The sequence below is a fragment of the Pelobates fuscus genome, chromosome 10, assembly GCF_036172605.1.
Source record: "Pelobates fuscus isolate aPelFus1 chromosome 10, aPelFus1.pri, whole genome shotgun sequence".
In the NCBI taxonomy this organism is placed as follows: domain Eukaryota; kingdom Metazoa; phylum Chordata; class Amphibia; order Anura; family Pelobatidae; genus Pelobates; species Pelobates fuscus.
This window is the reverse complement of record NC_086326.1, coordinates 120,836,063-120,855,455: the sequence shown is the minus strand read 5'-3', so window position 1 is coordinate 120,855,455 and position 19,393 is coordinate 120,836,063. Positions and strand designations below refer to the sequence as shown.

At 38.9% G+C, this 19,393-nt stretch overlaps 1 protein-coding gene across 1 annotated transcript in view; it reads left to right on the top strand.

Moving 5' to 3' along the window:
* Positions 1-19,393, top strand: part of LOC134575508 (S-adenosylmethionine synthase-like) — a 45,150-nt gene that overhangs the window by 14,761 nt on the left and 10,996 nt on the right. The window lies entirely within an intron of this gene.

Genomic DNA, 19,393 nt, shown 5'->3' with positions numbered 1-19,393 from the left:
CCCTTTGGAATGATATGGATTTTTGCACAAATTGGTCATACAATGTGATCTGATCATCATCTAAGTCACAATAATAGACAATCACAGTCTGCTTAAACTAATAACACACAAAGTATAAAAGGTTGCCATGTTTGTATTGAGCACACCATGTAAACATTCACAGTGCAGGTGGAAAAAGTATGTGAACCCCTAGACTAATGACATCTCCAAGAGCTAATTGGAGTGAGATGTCAGCCAACTGGAGTCCAATCAATGAGATGAGATTGGAGTTGTTGGTTACAGCTGCCTTGCCCTATAAAAAACACACACCAGTTCTGGGTTTGCTTTTCACAAGAAGCATTGCCTGATGTGAATGATGCCTCGCACAAAAGAGCTCTCAGAAGACCTACGATTAAGAATTGTTGACTTGCATAAAGTTGGAAAGGGTTATAAAAGTATCCCCAAAAGCCTTGCTGTTCATCATTCCACGGTAAGACAAATTGTCTATAAATGGAGAAGGTTCAGCACTGCTGCTACTCTCCCTAGGAGTGGCCACCCTGTAAAGATGACTGCAAGAGCACAGCGCAGACTGCTCAATGAGGTGAAGAAGAATCCTAGAGTGTCAGCTAAAGACTTACAAAAGTCACTGGCAAATGCTAACATCCCTGTTAGCGAATCTACAATACGTAAAAAACTAAACAAGAATGGATTTCATGGGAGGATACCACAGAGGAAGCCACTGCTGTCCAAACAAAACATTGCTGCACGTTTACAGTTTGCACAAGAGCACCTGGATGTTCCACAGCAGTACTGGCAAAATATTCTGTGGACAGATGAAACCAAAGTTGAGTTGTTTGGAAGAAATACACAACACTATGTGTGGCGAAAAATAGGCACAGCACACCAACATCAAAACCTCATCCCAACTGTGAAGTATGGTGGTGGGGGCATCATGGTTTGGGGCTGCTTTGCTGCGTCATGGCCTGGACGGATTGCTATCATCGAAGGAAAAATTAATTCCCAAGTTTATCAACACATTTTGCAGGAGAACTTAAGGTCATCTGTCTATCAGCTGAAGCTCAACAGAAGATGGGTGTTGCAACAGGACAATGACCCAAAGCATAGAAGTAAATCAACAACAGAATGGCTTGAACAGAAGAAAATACGCCTTCTGAAGTGGCCCAGTCAGAGTCCTGACCTCAACCCGATGACCTCAACCTCAAGAAAGCGATTCACACCAGACATCCCAAGAATATTGCTGAACTGAAACAGTTCTGTAAAGAGGAATGGTCAAGAATTACTCCTGACCGTTGTGCACATCTGATCTGCAACTACAGGAAACGTTTGGTTGAAGTTATTGCTGACAAAGGAGGTTCAACCAGTTATTAAATCCAAGGGTTCACATACTTTTTCCACCTGCACTGTGAATGTTTACATGGTGTGTTCAATAAAAACATGGCAACATTTCATTCTTTGTGTGTTATTAGTTTAAGCAGACTGTGATTGTCTATTGTTGTGACTTAGATGATGATCAGATCACATTTTATGACCAATTTGTGCAGAAATCCATATCATTCCAAAGGGTTCACATACTTTTTCTTGCAACTGTATAATAAGTGTGGGTGCATTTAATATGAAAGAGGTGAATTACGGTTGGACAGACATATAGCGCAAATGCCAGGTTTTGATCAAAACTTGTACATTTGGCTGCGGTCTTAAGGGGTTGAACACAATCAGTTGTAACTTGCAAGGAAATAAAAATGGAAAGATTCCTCACATTCCACTTCCAATCCTGCCAATCCTGGGAGATTGCAAAGAGGCAGATTGACAAGGTGTGCAGCACCGGGCTCCGCGCTCCTCATGTTAGGTCACGCCCCCTCTCAATAGTCCCCAGCACTCATGATCTGCTCCAGGTGGCAGAGTTGAAAGGAAAAGGTTACAAGCTGTTTTAGTACAACATGTCATCTTGTCCTCAAACTGCTTGTCAGCTTGTAACCTTTTCCTACCAGCTCTGTTACCCAGCGAATCGCGAGGAGCATAGTGAGAGGGGGCAGGACCTAACATAAGCGGGCAGCACCGATTACTGCACACCTTGCAGATGTACCTCTTTGCACTCACCCAGGATGGTCCTTGCACTTACACAAAAAAACAAAAACATAATTTTAATAAAAAATACCTGGATTTTAACATTTCTCAACTATGCTTCCAATTAAACTACTTTGTTTTTAAATTTGAAATTCACTTTTAATTCCTGACCGTTCTCTCAAAGTAGAATAGCCCTGTCAGGTATTTCAACCAAAAATGTTTGCAGATATTATGGGGCAAATTGACTTATGCCTGTGGAAATATGATTATGCTCATGCTTCAGAAATAAACTATGGACAATTTAGTAGCACAACTTGTGGTTCAATAAAATGGCTATAAACATCTGACATAATTTGCAAGTAAGGTGGTGAGATCAAGAAAGACCTCAGTAGGCAGGTGCTAGTCCCGCATCTTGACATTGTCTCGGCTCAACAGGGGTTGCATTCAGTCTGACCTTATCTTCAGTAGTAGCTAAAGCAGAAATTCCTACTATCAATTTCATTCCAACAACTGACACTCTCAGTCAATTACATCCAGACAAAGTAGAACTATTAAGTTCAATTTTATTGATGTATAAAGAGGAGACATCTTTAACACCTACAGCATCAACATAGGCGTGCGCAGCCTATTGCATTAGGATGTGCACCCTAAAGCACAAACACGCCGCATGTGTATATATTTATTCTATTTTTATTTTTCTATTTTTAATATATATATATATATATATATATATATATATATATATATATATATATATATACACAAACACACACACACATATATATATATATATATATATATATATATATATACACATACACTGCTGTGTGTGTGTGTGTGCTGCTAGTGTGCTGTGTGAGGGTGGTGTGAGGGTGGTGTTAGTGGGATGTGTGGGTGAGGGTGCTGGTAGTGTGCTATGTGGGTGAGGGTGTTTGTGTGGGTGCTGTTTGTGTGTGAGGGTGCTGGTAGTGTGCTGTGTGAGGGTGTTTGTGTGTTTGTTAGGGTCCTGTTACTGTGCTGTGTGAGGGTGCTGGGTGTGAGAGGGTGCTAATTGTGTGATGTGTGCGTTTGTGTGATGGTGCCGTTTGTGTGATGTGTGTGGGTGTCGTTTATTTGTGAGGGTGCTGTTTGTGTGTGTGTGTGTGTGTGTGTGTGTGTTTGTGAGGATGCTGTTAGTGTGCTGTGTGTGAGGGTGTTGTGTGTTTGTAAAGGTGCTGTGTGTGTGTGTGTGTGAGCGTGCTGTATGTGTCTATGTGCTGTGTGTGTGTGGGCTGTATGTTGGGAGGGATTGTGGAGGTGGGTGCAGATTAGTAAATATCCCCCCTCCCTTATGTAGGGAGGGGGGATCCTTGCTGCCATGTGCCATCCCTGGTGGTCCAGTGGAGAGTGAACTCTAGCCTGCGGAGCTAGAGTTAACTCTCGCGAGATCTGAGTGTTGCCGTGGCAATGCTCAGATCTCGTGAGAGGAACCTGGCAGAGCTGCTGTCTAGAGCTCCCCGGGTCCTCTCCTGCCTCCCTCCGTGTTGCTGTGGGTTGGTGAGGTAGATCTTTGATCTCCCCGCCAGCCCATGGAGGCTAAGAGCAGAGCCGGCACTCAGATAGCGCCGACTCTGCGTTAGCCGTCAAGGGAGATCCGGACATCTCCAGAGAAGTCCTGGGGAATAAAGTGTGGGAACACTTTTCCCACCCCCCCAAAAAAAATTATACACGTGTGTGTGTGTATATATATACTGACACACAGATATATATATACGCGTGCACACACATACTCAGACACACACATACATTCACAGACACACATACACTTACAGACACACACACTCACAGACACACACACATACCCATACACTCAGACACACACATAATTACAGACACACACTTACAGAAACACATACACTTACAGACACACATACACTCACAGACACACATACACTCACAGACACACATACACTCACATACACTCACAGACACACACACTCACAGACACACACATACTCACAGACACACACATACTCACAGACACACACTTACAGACACACATACACTCACAGACATACAAACACACACACATACATTCACAGACACACACACACATACATTCGCAGACACACTTACAGACACACACACATACATTCACATACATACTTACACACATTCACAGACACACACACATACATTCACAGACACACATTCACAGACACACACACATACATTCACAGACACACACACACATACAAATATTTATTTTTTTTATTAAAAAAAAAATGTCCACCCAGCCTCCCTACCTGGAGTGCTGGCGTGGACTTGTCCCTGGGGTCCAGTGGGTCGGGTGCCTGTGTCCATCTCAGATGCGGTGAGAGAGCTGTGTGCTCTCTGCTTCCTCTCACCGCGCGGGCTGTCTGCTGTAGCTGGGAGCCGGAATATGACGCGGCGAGAGGAAGCAGAGAGCACACAACTCCCTCGCCGCGTCTGAGATGGACACAGGCACCCGACTGGGAGGGGGTGTCCTTCACCTCTTGCGCCCCCCCCCCCCCCGCCATGACAGGGGGAACATAGGGGCCAGAAGGGGGCATTTGGGGGCACTGAGTGCCCGCAGGAACAGCGTTCCTGCTCAAATAAAAGTGCAGGACCGCTGTTCCTGCAGGACTCAATACATAGGCGTGCCACGGGGATTAGGGTGTGCCCAGGCACACCCGGCACACCCCGTGCGCACGCCTATGAGCATCAATGTATTTGTTATAGTGCTTGCTATAACACAAACAGGGCTGATTCTAGACTATTGTGCAGCCTTGGCAAGACCAACTACGTTGCCAATATTGCCAACATTGAGTGTCTTTCTCCACCCAGCCTCTTTGTGTGTCTCTTCCTTCCCCAACTACTTGGTATGTCTCTTTTTTTTACTACCACAGCCCCTCTGCGAGTCTCTTCCCCAGCACCTTTGTGTTTCTCTTTCTCCCCTCCAGCCCCTTTGTGTGTGTCCCCCTTTGTGTGTCTCTTTCTCTCCCTCAGCTCATTTTTGTATCTCTCCCCCGGGGCCTTTGCTTGTATCTCATTGTCCACTTCCCCAGCCCCTCTGTGTAGGTCACTGTCTTCTTCCCCAGGCTTTCAGTGTGTATCACTGTCCCCTTTCCTAGCCCCTCTGTGTGCTACTGTCCCCTTCCTCAGCCCCTCTGAGCGTTTCTGTGTCCCCTTTCACAGCCCCTCTGTCTGTGCATATCAATGTCTCCTATTCCAGCCCTTCTGTGTGTGTCATTGGTAACTGCCCCAATTTAACTGCTTTAGACCACATTTTAGAACAGAACAACAGTAAATCCCCCAGTTTTGTCCATAAGGAAAGCATGGGTAAATCTTTTCTTTGCCACTAGATGTCATGCTTTCCTAAATGTTGTCAATCTGTCACATATTTAATCTTTGCAAATACAATTTAATCAGAGAGTGTTTTAGCTGCTTTTAACACCAATAGGACTAGATTCCAAAAATTCAGACTCCATAGATGACAATGAGAGGCGTCTTTCCTTCTAATGTGAGCAAAGCACAATGGCCTCCATTATATTTTTGCATAAGCTTTTCAAATAATTTAATATTTTTGGAATCGTGTTTTTTCCTCACTAAAATTAAAGACAACTAGCTACGTAAAGAGCGCATAAAACTATGCACATAAGATTTATGAAGCACTATTCTAGAACGACATTACTTAGAGCATTTAAAGCACCTAAACACTGCTAAAGAGAAGTTAGGGACAAGTGAAGAAAAGGGGAAAAAAAAAGAAAGAGAGAGACTTTTATTACATTTACAGATGGAGTGAAGGAAAAGAAAAATAGACCAGAATGTAGATTTTTAAATGAAAAATATATATAGTTTTTATTTTTTGTTAGTTTTTTTGTTTGTTTTTACTCTCCCCTCTTAAATCCATTTAAAAATTTAAGAAAAAGGAAAAATAAAAATAAAAATTAAGTATTTTTAAATAAGGGCTCAAGCAATAAAATATAGTTCTGGTAGCATTGAATTAAGAGTAGAAGAGGAAGAAAAAGAAAGAGAAGAGAAAGACATATAAGGATAAAGATGGTCCAGGATTTTTCTTCTTTCTTCTTGTTTTTGTCTGCTCCCTGCCTTACATCCTGAAAGGTTGTTAGTGTAAACAAAGTAAGTACACAAGTTGATAGAGGTGAGGACTCTTTTTAAAGTCTTCAGTATGAAATGTTTAGTCAACGCCTATGTATTATGTATTTGCTTTTTTACATCTTTTTTAATGTTGATTTAGTCATCGAGAGTTCCCCAGTATTCTCAATAGAAATAAGACTCAATAGATTTGTATGACTTAAAAATGGTTAGATTTGTTACAATTGACATACAGGGCCTTAATATACCACAAAACCAATGGGCATTTCAAGATTATTTGCTAAAGGAGAATATTCAATTGGCATTTGTCCATGAGACTCACTGGTGCCAGGGCGATGAAAAAAGATGGAATAGCAAAAGATCACCATTGAAAGTTTGTGCACCAAGACAAAAGTGGGAAAGCAATGCTTTTTTCTAATACATTAAAAGTTAATATTAAATATAAATATACAAACCGGGAATGCAGATTTATTATCATGGTATGTACTATTAATGCCGAAACATTTACTTTAGTAAATCTTTATCTCCGAAATAAGAACCCTTTGAGTCTCCTGAGGAAAGTGCTTACCAGAGCAAATAAAGTAAAAACAGGTCTTTATCTAATATCTGGTGATTTTAATTGTACACAAGATCCCTATTTAGACAAACTAACAAGTAAAAACATTATATTAGACAAAAGTACTCTAAAAAATGCTAGAATTATATGATATATGGAGAGTCATTAACCCTCAAAACAAAGAATATACATTTTGGTCTCAGGGGCCTTGTTTTCTATTCTGGCTGTTGCCGAGCTGTATGGGCAGTCTTCTTCCACTAAATTTGTGGGTAAGGCCTCTTGGGTGGTCTGGGCCCGTGCTGGTGGTGCAGTTTGGAGCATGAGGCCTATGTCACGCAGTGGCTGGGGCATGTGTGGGGCCGGTTTTTGAGATCTCTGTCCCATCTCCTCGGGAGTATAGAAGTCTGAGGTATCAACCTGTGTTCCGGTCTCCAGCCACGTCGCTCGCTCTCCTGTGAGTTCTTGTGGTCGTGCGCCTATGTTGTAGGCCGCGGTGACTCTCTTGCGGTGTTTCGTGCCCGATTTTTGGAAGAAAGGCATCTGCGGGTTCGGCAGAATGCCCGTAGGTACGGTCTGTAGCTTATTGCCACAGACGGGTTGGCTGATATCAGTTGTTTTCGGCTCTAGGCTGTCAGAGCCTTGGTGAGTGCGACCGCTCCAGTGTGCGGCTAGGCTCCGCTCCTCATTTAACTAATACATTTAATAAGATTGTGGGGGGAAAAAAACTTCCCAGGAGAAATGTTAAAAGTGAATATTCTACCTGTATTAAAACCAGGGAAAGACCAAACAGATGTAAAAACAACTACCGTCCTATCACCGATTAGTATGGACACCAAGCTGTTCTCCTCTATTATTGCAGACAGACTGACTATCCAGATCAAATAGGTTTTTCTACCTGGCAGGTTAGCTGTATTTAAAGAAGATTGATTAATATAATAGATAGTGATGTACCGAACTGTTCGCTGGCGAATAGTTCCTGGCGAACATAGCATGTTCGCGTCCGCCACCGCGGGCGAACACATGCGGTGTTCGGTCCGCCCCCTATTCGTCATCATTGAGTAAACTTTGACCCTGTACCTCACAGTCAGCAGACACATTACAGCCAATCAGCAGCACACCCTCCCTAGCAGACCCTCCCACCTACTGGACAGCATCCATTTTAGATTAATTCAGAAGCTGCAACAATTTTTTTTTTTTTTCCAATTTTTTTTTTTTTTTTTTTGTGCATATAAATGTTACAAGTAGATACTACCCCCAGACACTCTGTGTTACTGCAGATACTCCCTCCAGACACCCTGTGTTACTGCAGATACTCCCCCCAGACACTCTGTGTTACTGCAGATACTCCCTCCAGACACTGACACAGAGCAGAATAGGGACTGTTCCCCCTACATAGGGTCACTTGGCAGATATGGATTGACACCTATCCTAAGGATCCCTGATAAACACTGACACGGAGCCCTCCATGGGTGAAGATGGATTAATTTTTTTTTGTGCTCGGGTTTTTTATTTTATTTTTAAGTTCGACGGGTATGATGGCTTTTTATTTGGCCTTTTTTGGGGCTAAAAAAATGAAGATTTTAGAAGAAGAAGACGTTGAATAGTAAGTTGAATTTTACTTTACAGGGTAGTAATTTTATTCCCCCTTCACTATTTTTTAGGGTGAGGGGGGTAGGTAGGGGCTTTTTTATTTGGTTGTGTGACTAGGGGCTTGGGGACACACACTGCATACACACTATACACACACTGCACACACTATACACACACTACACACAATATACACACACTATACACACACTATACATACAATATACACACGCACTGTACACACTATACACACACTGTACACACTATGCACACACACACTACACACACTGCATACACACACTACACACACTGCATACACACTGCACACACTATACACACTGCACACACTATACACACACTGCACACTCTATACACACACTATACACACACTGCATACACTATACACACTCTACACACACTGCATACACACTGCACACACTGCATACACTATACACACACTGCACTAACTATACACACACTGCACACACTATACACACACTACATACACTATACACACACTGCATACACACTATACACACACTGCATACACACTATACACACACTGCACACACTATACACACTATACACACACTACACACACACACTGTACACACTATGCACACACTGCATACTCTATGCACACACTATACACACACACTACATACACACTGCACACACTGCACACATTATACACACACTACACACACTATACACACAATATACACACACACTGTACACACTATGCACACACTGCATACACTATGCACACACTATACACACACACTACACACACTGCATACACACACTATACACACTCTATACACACACTGCACACACTATACACACTCACTATACACACTCACTATACACACTCACTATACACACAATATACACACACTATACACACAATATACACACACACTGTACACACTATACACACACTGTACACACTATGCACACACACACTACACACACTGCATACACACACTGCACACACTATACACACTGCACACACTATACACACACTATACACACACTGCATACACTATACACACTCTACACACACTGCATACACACTGCACACACTGCATACACTATACACACACTGCACTAACTATACACACACTGCACACACTATACACACTATACACACACACTATACACACTCACTATACACACACTGTACACACTATACACACTCACTATACACACAATATACACACACTTTACACACTATACACACACTGCATAAACATACATTTAAAAAAAATTGCAGCTGTTTTTTACATTTCAAAGTTGGGGAGGGGGGTGCCAAATAAAGGATCCGCCCCGGGTGCCAAATGCTCCAGGTACGCCCCTGTATAGAGGGGAGCCATGTTACTCTGTATATAGAGAGGAGCCATGTTTACACTGTATATAGAGGGAACCATGTTTACACTGTATATAGAGGGGAGCCATGTTACTCTGTATATAGAGGGGAGCCATGTTACTCTGTATATAGAGAGGAGCCATGTTTACACTGTATATAGAGGGGAGCCATGTTACTCTGTATATAGAGGGGAGCCATGTTACTCTGTTTATAGAGAGGAGCCATGTTTACACTGTATATAGAAGGGAGCCATGTTACTCTGTATATAGAGGGGAGCCATGTTACACTGTATATAGAGGGAGCCATGTTACTCTGTATATAGAGGGAGCCATGTTTACACTGTATATAGAGGGGAGCCATGTTTACACAGTATACAGAGGGAGCCATGTTACTCTGTATATAGAGGGAGCCATGTTTACTCTGTATATAGAGGACTATTTGCGGTGCGTTAAACGGGGAGTTTGGTCTGTCATTGTGAAGCGGGCGTAACCCTTACACTACCTGATCGATACAACATCATACCTGATGTTTTAAAGCACGTTATTCCAAACAATTTAGGAATGTTAGGTGATTTATGCCCTTTATGGATTAAAACCAGACTCTGCATCAACTATGTAATTTTCCATGGGAGTTTTGCCATGGATCCCCCTCCGGCATGCCACAGTCCAGGTGTTTGTCCCCTTGAAACAACTTTTCCAACACTATTGTGGCCAGAAAGAGTCCCTGTGTGTTTTAAAATTCGCCTGTCCATTGAAGTCTATGGCGACAATTTCGGGTTCGCGACAACACTAATAATAGATGTATCGGAAAAAAGGGGGGAACCAATGCTGATCCTGTCATTAGACGTTAAAACAGGATCAACTGGGTTTTCATGGAAGAACACTAGAGTCATTTGGATTATATGGTTGGAATTTAGATGCAATCCTGTCGCTGTATAAAAAAAAACAACAGCCAGGACAATCGGCCAAAATATATGTTCCACATGGTTTTCATTAAATAAAAGAACGAGACAGGGGTGTCCCCTGTCACCCACACTGTATATTGTAATGATAGAAGTATTAGCTTTTAGACTTAGAAACAACGTGATGCTAAGGGGCCACATCTCATCTAGAAACAAAACTTTTATTATACGCAGATGATACAATATTATATCTGTCAGATCCAACTTCTTCACTACCAGCTGCTTTGAATGAAATAGACAGTTATAGTAAAATATCGAATTATAAATATAATAGATCAAAAACTATTTTTATAGTTATATTAATACCATTCAAAAAGACAGAGAACAGGTTCCAAACTAAGTTTGGTTAAAAACTCAGATTAGTAAAAACTTGAATAGAATAATGAAAATAAACTTTAGGGACTTGTTAATATAAACAAATAAAAAATCTAAAGGAGTGGTGCCGCCTTGAGGTGTCCTGGTGTGGCAGGGTAAACATCCAGAAATCGCATGTACTCCCTAAGTGGATATACATTGTCAGGATGTTACCACTGTCCATCCCAAAACCTTGGCTGACTCTGGTTAATCTTCCTTTTCCAGTTTTGTCTGGAAGGGAAAAAAACAAGAATTACAAACTATCTACTATCTAATAGTACCAGAAAGGGAGGACTAGGGTTTCCAGATATAGAAAAATACTACGAGGATGGAGTCGTGTATCACATTATGAACATGCAACCCGATCTAATCAAAACAGAATCCTGGTATATTATAATAAACTAAATTAGTAATCTCAAAAATCCTTTAGATCCAAAGTAGCAGTTCAAAACACTTGTTTTCCCATTGTGCAGGTTTAATTATTATTATTATTATTATTATTATTATGATATTTATAGAGCGCCGTCAAATTCCGCAGCGCTTTACAATGGGTGGACGAACAGACATGTAGTTGTAACCAGACAACTTGGACACACAGGAACAGAGGGGTTGAGGGCCCTGCTCAATGAGCACAAAAGGTAAGGATAGTATTAGACTAGTGACAGTTGCAGAAGAGGAATCAGTTGGGAGCTATTAACAGTTTAATTGATACGCTTTTATGAAGAAGTGGGTTTTGAAGGAGTGGAGACTGGGTGAGCATCTAACGGAGGAGGGAAGAGAGTTCCATAGGAACGGTGCAGCCCTCGAGAAATCTTGAAGGCGAGCATCAGAGGTGGGAGTACGGACAGAAGATAGACGTAAGTCTTCAGCGGATCGTAATGGCCTAGACGGGACATACTTGTGTATACGGGAGGATAGATATGTGGGAGCAGCATTATGTAGAGATTTGAAAGCAAGAACCAGAATTTAAAATTGAGCTCTATATTTTATAGGAAGCCAATATAGGGACTGACAGAAGGGTGAGGCATGGGAGGTGCGGGCGGACAGGAAGATATACAGAGAAGAATAAAAAAAAAAATATTACCCCTCCAGCAATTAAAACACTGAATAAAGTTTTAAGTACAGATATAACTGAAGAAGAATGGTTTTCTTCTAGCTACAAAATGAAAAAGCAAGTACATCTGCTTTCGCTCACTGAAACCCATTTTGAATTGATTAATATTTGGTTTATGGTTGCAACAAGAATATCTACATTTTCACAGAGTCTAAATGAAAATTGCTGGAGATGTAATGATCAAAGAGGTGTTTACCTGCACATATGGTGGCTGTAGGAAAAGTGCTCCAATATTGATATTGGCTTAAAGAGTTTTGTTTGATCTATACAGGATAGAATTGGCCATAAAGCTTGAGGTAATACTGCTACATGTATACTTGCCTAAATTAAACAAAATGGACCAATTGCTAATGCTACAATGTTTGATTGCTGTTAAAGTAATAGTTGGTAGAAATTGCAAAAGCGAAAATGATTATGGTCTAACCCAAATAAATGCTCAATTGATATATCAATTAAAAATGGAAAGGGGATATCCAGATATCCAGACTTTGGGAAACATGGGAAAACACATTGAAGAATCTAACCAGTAACAGAAAGGTAAAAAATAGAAATGAGCAATGAGATGAGATTTGTTGGGAACTCTTGATTACTTTTTTTAAAATGTGGATTTTGTGTCCTTTGTCTCAGATAGGAGTTACGTGTTAATATACAAATTATCTGTAACATTTTAATATTGGTAATCCTATCATCGTTGCGTTTGTTTGTTTACCTTGGAAACTCAGATCCTACGGACAGGTGCTGGGTTTCCATATTTCTTGTACTGTTGATATGACAAAAAATAAAAACTAAAGATATAAATAAAAAAGGAAAAATAATATTTTTGAATATAATTTTCCAATGATTTATCTACAAAAATTCCCATGGACTTTAATGGTAACTTCTGTAGATAAATAATTTAAAAATATATTAAAAAATATGAAATCTTTTGAGAAGCTTATAAAAATATATTGAACCGAGGCCAGTGATGGAAAGCAAAGCTGATGGTAATGTGAGAACAAATGCTGAAAAGTTAAGTATCCATTTTATCTTTTTTTTTTACTATTATTTTGGATTGATTGTATTTTTTTATGTTGTATAAATGAATGGGAGCAGGAATTAATAGCTCCCTTCTGTTATTTCTAAAAATAAATGCAATATTTTATTTTTATGGTGCACTGAAAGATAATCATAAACTGTATGCTCAGTATACATGATATCCCATTTATATTATTTTTTCTCATAATACAAATACAACCTCAAGGGCTCTCATATAACATTTCTCAGTTGGAAGTGGTTTGGCTTGATTACTTTCTAAGAACTTGTATAGAACAATGTCAGCTTAGACAAACTGTCTTTTATACACAAAGGGATATCTATAAAACATATTTGATGCGACAATGAGAACACTGTGCTCCGCCGATGAATGGCAGAGGTAATTAGTACAGTTTATGAATATGAAAGCTCTTTCACCCTCCAAAATCACATTCCCAGAAAATAAAGTACCTTTGCAATCCTCATTTCACTGAAAAAATTAGACTGTGCTGCAAAGAAGTAGGGCCGAGCCACTTTGGAACTACAATCTGTATGGTTTGTCATAAGCCTCCACAAAGCTAACCCCGATTTTTTTTTTTTAGATCAAAAGCAAATCATATGAAATTCTCACTGAACAGGGACAATGTGATTTGCTCTATTTACAGTACCAGTTCAGAAAGGTCCAACATTGATTTAACACACTTCTGCTATTACAGGGAAAACTGATACAAGTATTACACCAGTTATATTCTATTGAAGTGAATCCAACCATAGCAAATGTGACTCAGCTTAATAATAAACTTTACTGAGTAAGATACTGTATCAGTTTACCAGAACAGTTATACTGTTGCTATAGAACCTTTACTACAATGTGAGTGTCTTTCTATGTATTGCATTTATTATATATAATACCTTTTCTACCTTTTACTGGCAGCCTTGGGTATGGCTCAGTGCCCTAACACAAGGTTCCTCACAGGAGCCAAAACTTGTGCTTAGCAAGCGAGATTATGAAATCCAAATAGTGCCCTCACCCATGACTTCTTGGGGAACCAATGGCACTGAGATGATGATGTTCTTTATTCTAAACAGACAAATAGATATAAGATACAACTCCTTTGTATCAGAAAGAAAAAAGTGGGTTTCAGGGCAGATATTTCACTAACGCGAGATAATTCAAAATTAATTTCAAATTCGAAGTATATACTTCCAGTTTGGCTTTATTGACCTTAAATTTTAAATTTACTTTGCATTCGCTTTTAATTTTCACTATAGCTAATAACCCTGCAAGATTTCCTATGTAACTTTCACAGTTTCAAAATTCTAAAGATCTGTATGAAGTGGATGTTTGCATAAATGCGATTCATAGGATATGTTAGGGCTTAGAAATGGACATAGATTGTGGAATAAGGTGAGGTTTTGTTATAGTTTAAACTTCTAAAGAAAGCGGGATATAAATATTAATTTATGGTTGTCGCTCCCTTCAGGATCCATAATGGAATAATACCCTCATGAAGATAATTTACCAACAGGGACCATTTCCCTGCTGGGTACTGGGAATCAACACCTGGGACTCCTCTGTCAGCTGTTGCCACAGCAAGGCAGCTGTGCTCAGTACTCAAATTGAGTGCTGTACTCAGCCCTTGAAATTACCATGGATAAATAACCATGTTCTTCCATTGTAGTGTTTGGCGATGCCATTACTAACACCATCAGGGCTTCCCTCTGCGAGACGGAGACCTGTGGGAACTGAGAAGATTGTGATCAAGCCTTTCCTCCAAGCTCTCTACAGCACGATCACTGGCTTCTTGCCTAGTGCTGATTAACATGTTGTAACTGCAGGAAATAAACCCTCACACTCTGCACTCTACTTCTGCTGAATCTAGGGATAGGGTTAGGATTAGCATTCAGCTTTGTCAGTGTTCATGATTAGTTAGTGTTTACGGGTGGGCAAAGTTAGGGTTAGATGGTATTCATGTTTAGGGTTAGTGTTACTGCAAAAGGATAGAGTTATTGTTACATTAGGGTTATACTGCCAAGTCTAATGGGTTGGCTACATAGATCCATCTTCACAAAAAAACAAGGAAACAAGCAAACAAACAAAAAAGAAAAACCCTACAATACATATCCAGGCATTCATATGAGATTCAAATGTAAGAAAAAATTAAAAAATATAATGGATAGTGAGTAGCTGTGTATTTTGTGTTGTGTGCTTGATACATATGAGATTGTTGTACTCAGAAGATGTTGCTGAGTACAGTTTATGGAACTTTATCACAGCTTTAAAAAAATGTGCAGCAAAAATACGTGTATGTAAAAATTATATCATTAACTTACATAGTTTCATAGTTACATAGCTCAAAGGAGATGAGTATCCATCAAGTTTAGTCTTTCTCACAATCGATTTGTGCTGTTGATCTTGCAAAAAACCCAGTCTGAAGCACTTCCAAATGAGCAACAAACTATGGGAAAATTCCTTGTTGACCCCAGAATGGCAGTCAGATATCTCCTTGGATAACAACTATAACAAATAATATACCTGTATATTATGTTTTTGCAGCTGATAATCTAGTAGCTGTTTAAACATCTGCATAGACTCTGATAAAACCACTTCTTCATGCAGAGAATTCCACATCCTTATTGTTCTGACTGTAAACATCCTTTCCTTTGCCTTAGACTAAATCTCCTTTCTTCCACTCTAAATGCATGATCTCTTGTCCTATGTATAGTCCTACTTATGAATAGATTTACGAACAATGGTTTGTATATATTTGAATAATGCTATCATATCCCTCATGTGCCGCCTTTTTTTCCAAAGAGATTTAAATTTGGTAACCTCTCTTCATAACTAAAATGCTCCATTCCTTTTATCAACTTTGTAGCCCGCCTCTGCACTTTTTCTAGTGTCATCATATCCTTCTTTAGAACAGTTACCCAAAACCGTTGCCCAATATTACACAGCATATTCAGGGTGTGGTATTACCAGTGATTTATTAAGAGACAAAATTATATTTTGATTCCGAGCAATAATGCCTCTATTTATACATGACATTACCTCACTGGCCTTAGCAACTGTTGATTGACATTGCATATTGCAGTCTAGTTTATTGTCTATAATTCCAAAATCTTTCTCATTTGTTGTTATCCCTAGTTCACTACCATTTAGGGTATAAGTTACTTGTGCATTCTATACTCCAAAGTGCATTACTTTGCATTTTTCCACATTAAATTTCATCTGCCATTTGAGTGCCCAGTTGCCTAATCTATGTAAATCCCACTGCAGCAAAGCAATATCCTGATCACAGTGTATTACTTTGCAGAGTTTTGTGTCATCTGCAAACACTGAAACATGGCTTTCAATGCCTATTTCAAGATCATTTATAAATATGCTGAATAGAAGTGGTCCCAGAACAGAACCCTGAAGGACACCACTTACCACTCACATATAATGCAATTAGGTTAGTCCTCAGTGCTTTTTTCACTAAAGAGTTTATGACAGTGAATATGCTGTAAAGATGCCCTTATCTTATTGAAATTAATATGACAAACTTTGAAAGGAAATAATAAAAAAATGGCACCTCAATGTTTATCATGTGAAAGTCCCCATGGTTTCTACAATATTATGCATTCATGGAGTAATTAAATGTATGAGCTACTAAAATGTACCATAGCTCTATCTTCACTTTGCTATTTTTTCTTTTGAAAACATGCAGTGGGCAGGTTATTATTTCAGCCTTTATTTTCACAAAAACCTGACAAAGTTATGTGGTGGGGGTCAGCCTGTACTCAGACATTGTAACTGAGAACAATGTAGTGATTTTAATATTAGTAGCACATATCGAGTTTTACAAAATAATTACAGCAGCATAGATCAGTTTACAAAATGGCCAGCAAAAATGCAAAAAAAAAAAAATCACCACAAATGTTAGCATAAATTGGTGTAGCATATTACATATTTTATGTTTCTATTAATATACATATTAAGGTATCATTTACTCATGGGTTAAAAAGAACAGATGATAGTTTGCTATTATGTACCATAAGGACTCTGAAATGTGCTGTATAGGGTGATTGGGGGTAGTGTCCTTATATGGGTAGTGTCCTTAAATGGCCAGAGTTTAATTTAAAAGTTATGACATCATTTTGCCTATTTAAGGACCACTCTCTCCTACTCTCTGCTCTTCTCTCCGGGGGTATCAATGACTTGCTGATACAAAGACGACTTACATCAAAGATCAAAGTATATTATTGTTTGCTTCTGGAGTAGAATAAATGCATATTTTTTTTATAAAGAACGTTGGATTACGTATTAGTACGTTTGGGTGATATAGATGTATATTAACCCATTAACCCAAGAAGATATATACATAAAAGGCTTATTTCAATCACCCTGTAACACATAAATCAATATATTACAATTGTGAAACAAAATGGCAGCTCTGCAGGGCATTACATACAGCATGTGAGATTCCCTGTACTGTCTTCTTTTACTTGATTCAAGGATAAATCTGACTGCCATTCTGGGGTCAAGAAGGAATTTTTTGTCCTAGCTTGTTGCAAAATTGTGCTTCAAACTGGGGTTTTTTTTTTTTTTTTTTTTCTTTTGGATCAACAGCAAAAAACAGGTGTGAGGAAGGCTGAACTTCAGCTATCTAACTATGTAACTATGTAACAAATGGTGGTCCTTTGTGGGGTTATTTGAACAGTCAAACTGCTACTTCAATGTCCTAAATTGAGACACAGGCCTATCATATCCATGTATCAAAATTTTGACCGTAAAAAAAAATTGAAACAATATCTCTTACATGACTGTAGCTTCACAGGACTGTAGCAAATGTATTCATTTGGGGTATTGTACTAAACACAATTTGGGGTTTTGCACAGGAGTAGCATACATCAGGTTTACAAAATACACATTAAAAAAAACCTTTATATGTGTATATGTAAACAAACACAAAAACACGAATTTTAATACAATATTTAATAGAGATTGGCAGTTACATTTTGTTTTCTATCATTGCTATTAAATTCACAAGACAAGCATGCCACATTTTGAAAATGATATTTGATTCCTCGTACTTTGTGACCTGTATTAACAAAAAAACAAAAAAACAACCAGAATTCTTCGACATATGATGTACTCTGTAAATCAGCTAGTTTTATTAAGCTGCACTAATGATGTACACATTATTATTATTAACACTGTGAATAAATGCATATTTCTTTTTTTTTTTTTTTGCATTTTTGTGCTTGCTTAAAGGAATGCTCCTAGCACCATAACCACCATTAGCGCACATCAGTTGTTATGGTATTTAAAGTATTCCTTTAGCAACATTTGCTGGTCAACTATTAAAGACATTTGCCAAATCCAGATAACATGTCCATTACAATGTGCCATACCTCTCTGTATACCATCTCACATTTTTATGACAGAAGTTAATTTAGATTTGTTAAAAAAAAAACATAGAATTTGATGTAGCATAAAAAACAGTGCTTTGACTTTATGTCCATTCGATGGGTCAGTAAAGTACTAGTTTTTTTTGTTTGTTTTTTTAACCTAAATATTTTTTAGTATATTTACTGTTTACATACTTTTTTTTTTTTTTTTTAAAGCTCTTCTGTGTTTTCCGGTAGATGGGAGGTTTGAAGTTGCGCAATTTTCACCCTACTGGTGTTTTACTTGGAAGTTGTTATCTTATTGACAACCACATTTCTCAATATTACTGGAATTTGATTCAAGTGTTTTCCTTGGTTTAGTTAATTTTTAAACAGAGTTGACAAAATGTTTTGTTATGCGATTATAAAGCACTCGTGCTTCAATAAAGGTGTTTCTCTACTTCAAATATTTATGTACTTACACATGACTTTAAACAAGTCTAAAACGTGTTTGGGGCAACCACATGACTCTGAGCAAAGTGCACCCTGCTTCCCCCCTCCCAATTTGTAGAGGGACCACTAAAACAATGAGTGGGATGTGCTAGGATGTTAGAAATCCACAAAATTTTGTGTCATGCAACTTTGTCCTATTTTTGCATTAATTATTCAAATCCGTGTTATAGTGACAAATACTGAGTCATAATTTCATATATACGTGATAAAATATTTGAATCTCTCTATTGAAATTAATACCGGGATTACTAACACTTTGCATCAAAACATTTGAAAAACATGGGTCTCTTAGATATATATTTTATTAAAGGGAAACTATAGAGCCAGGAAAACAATGTTGTCAGCCGGAAGTGGAGACCTAATGCCCACCAG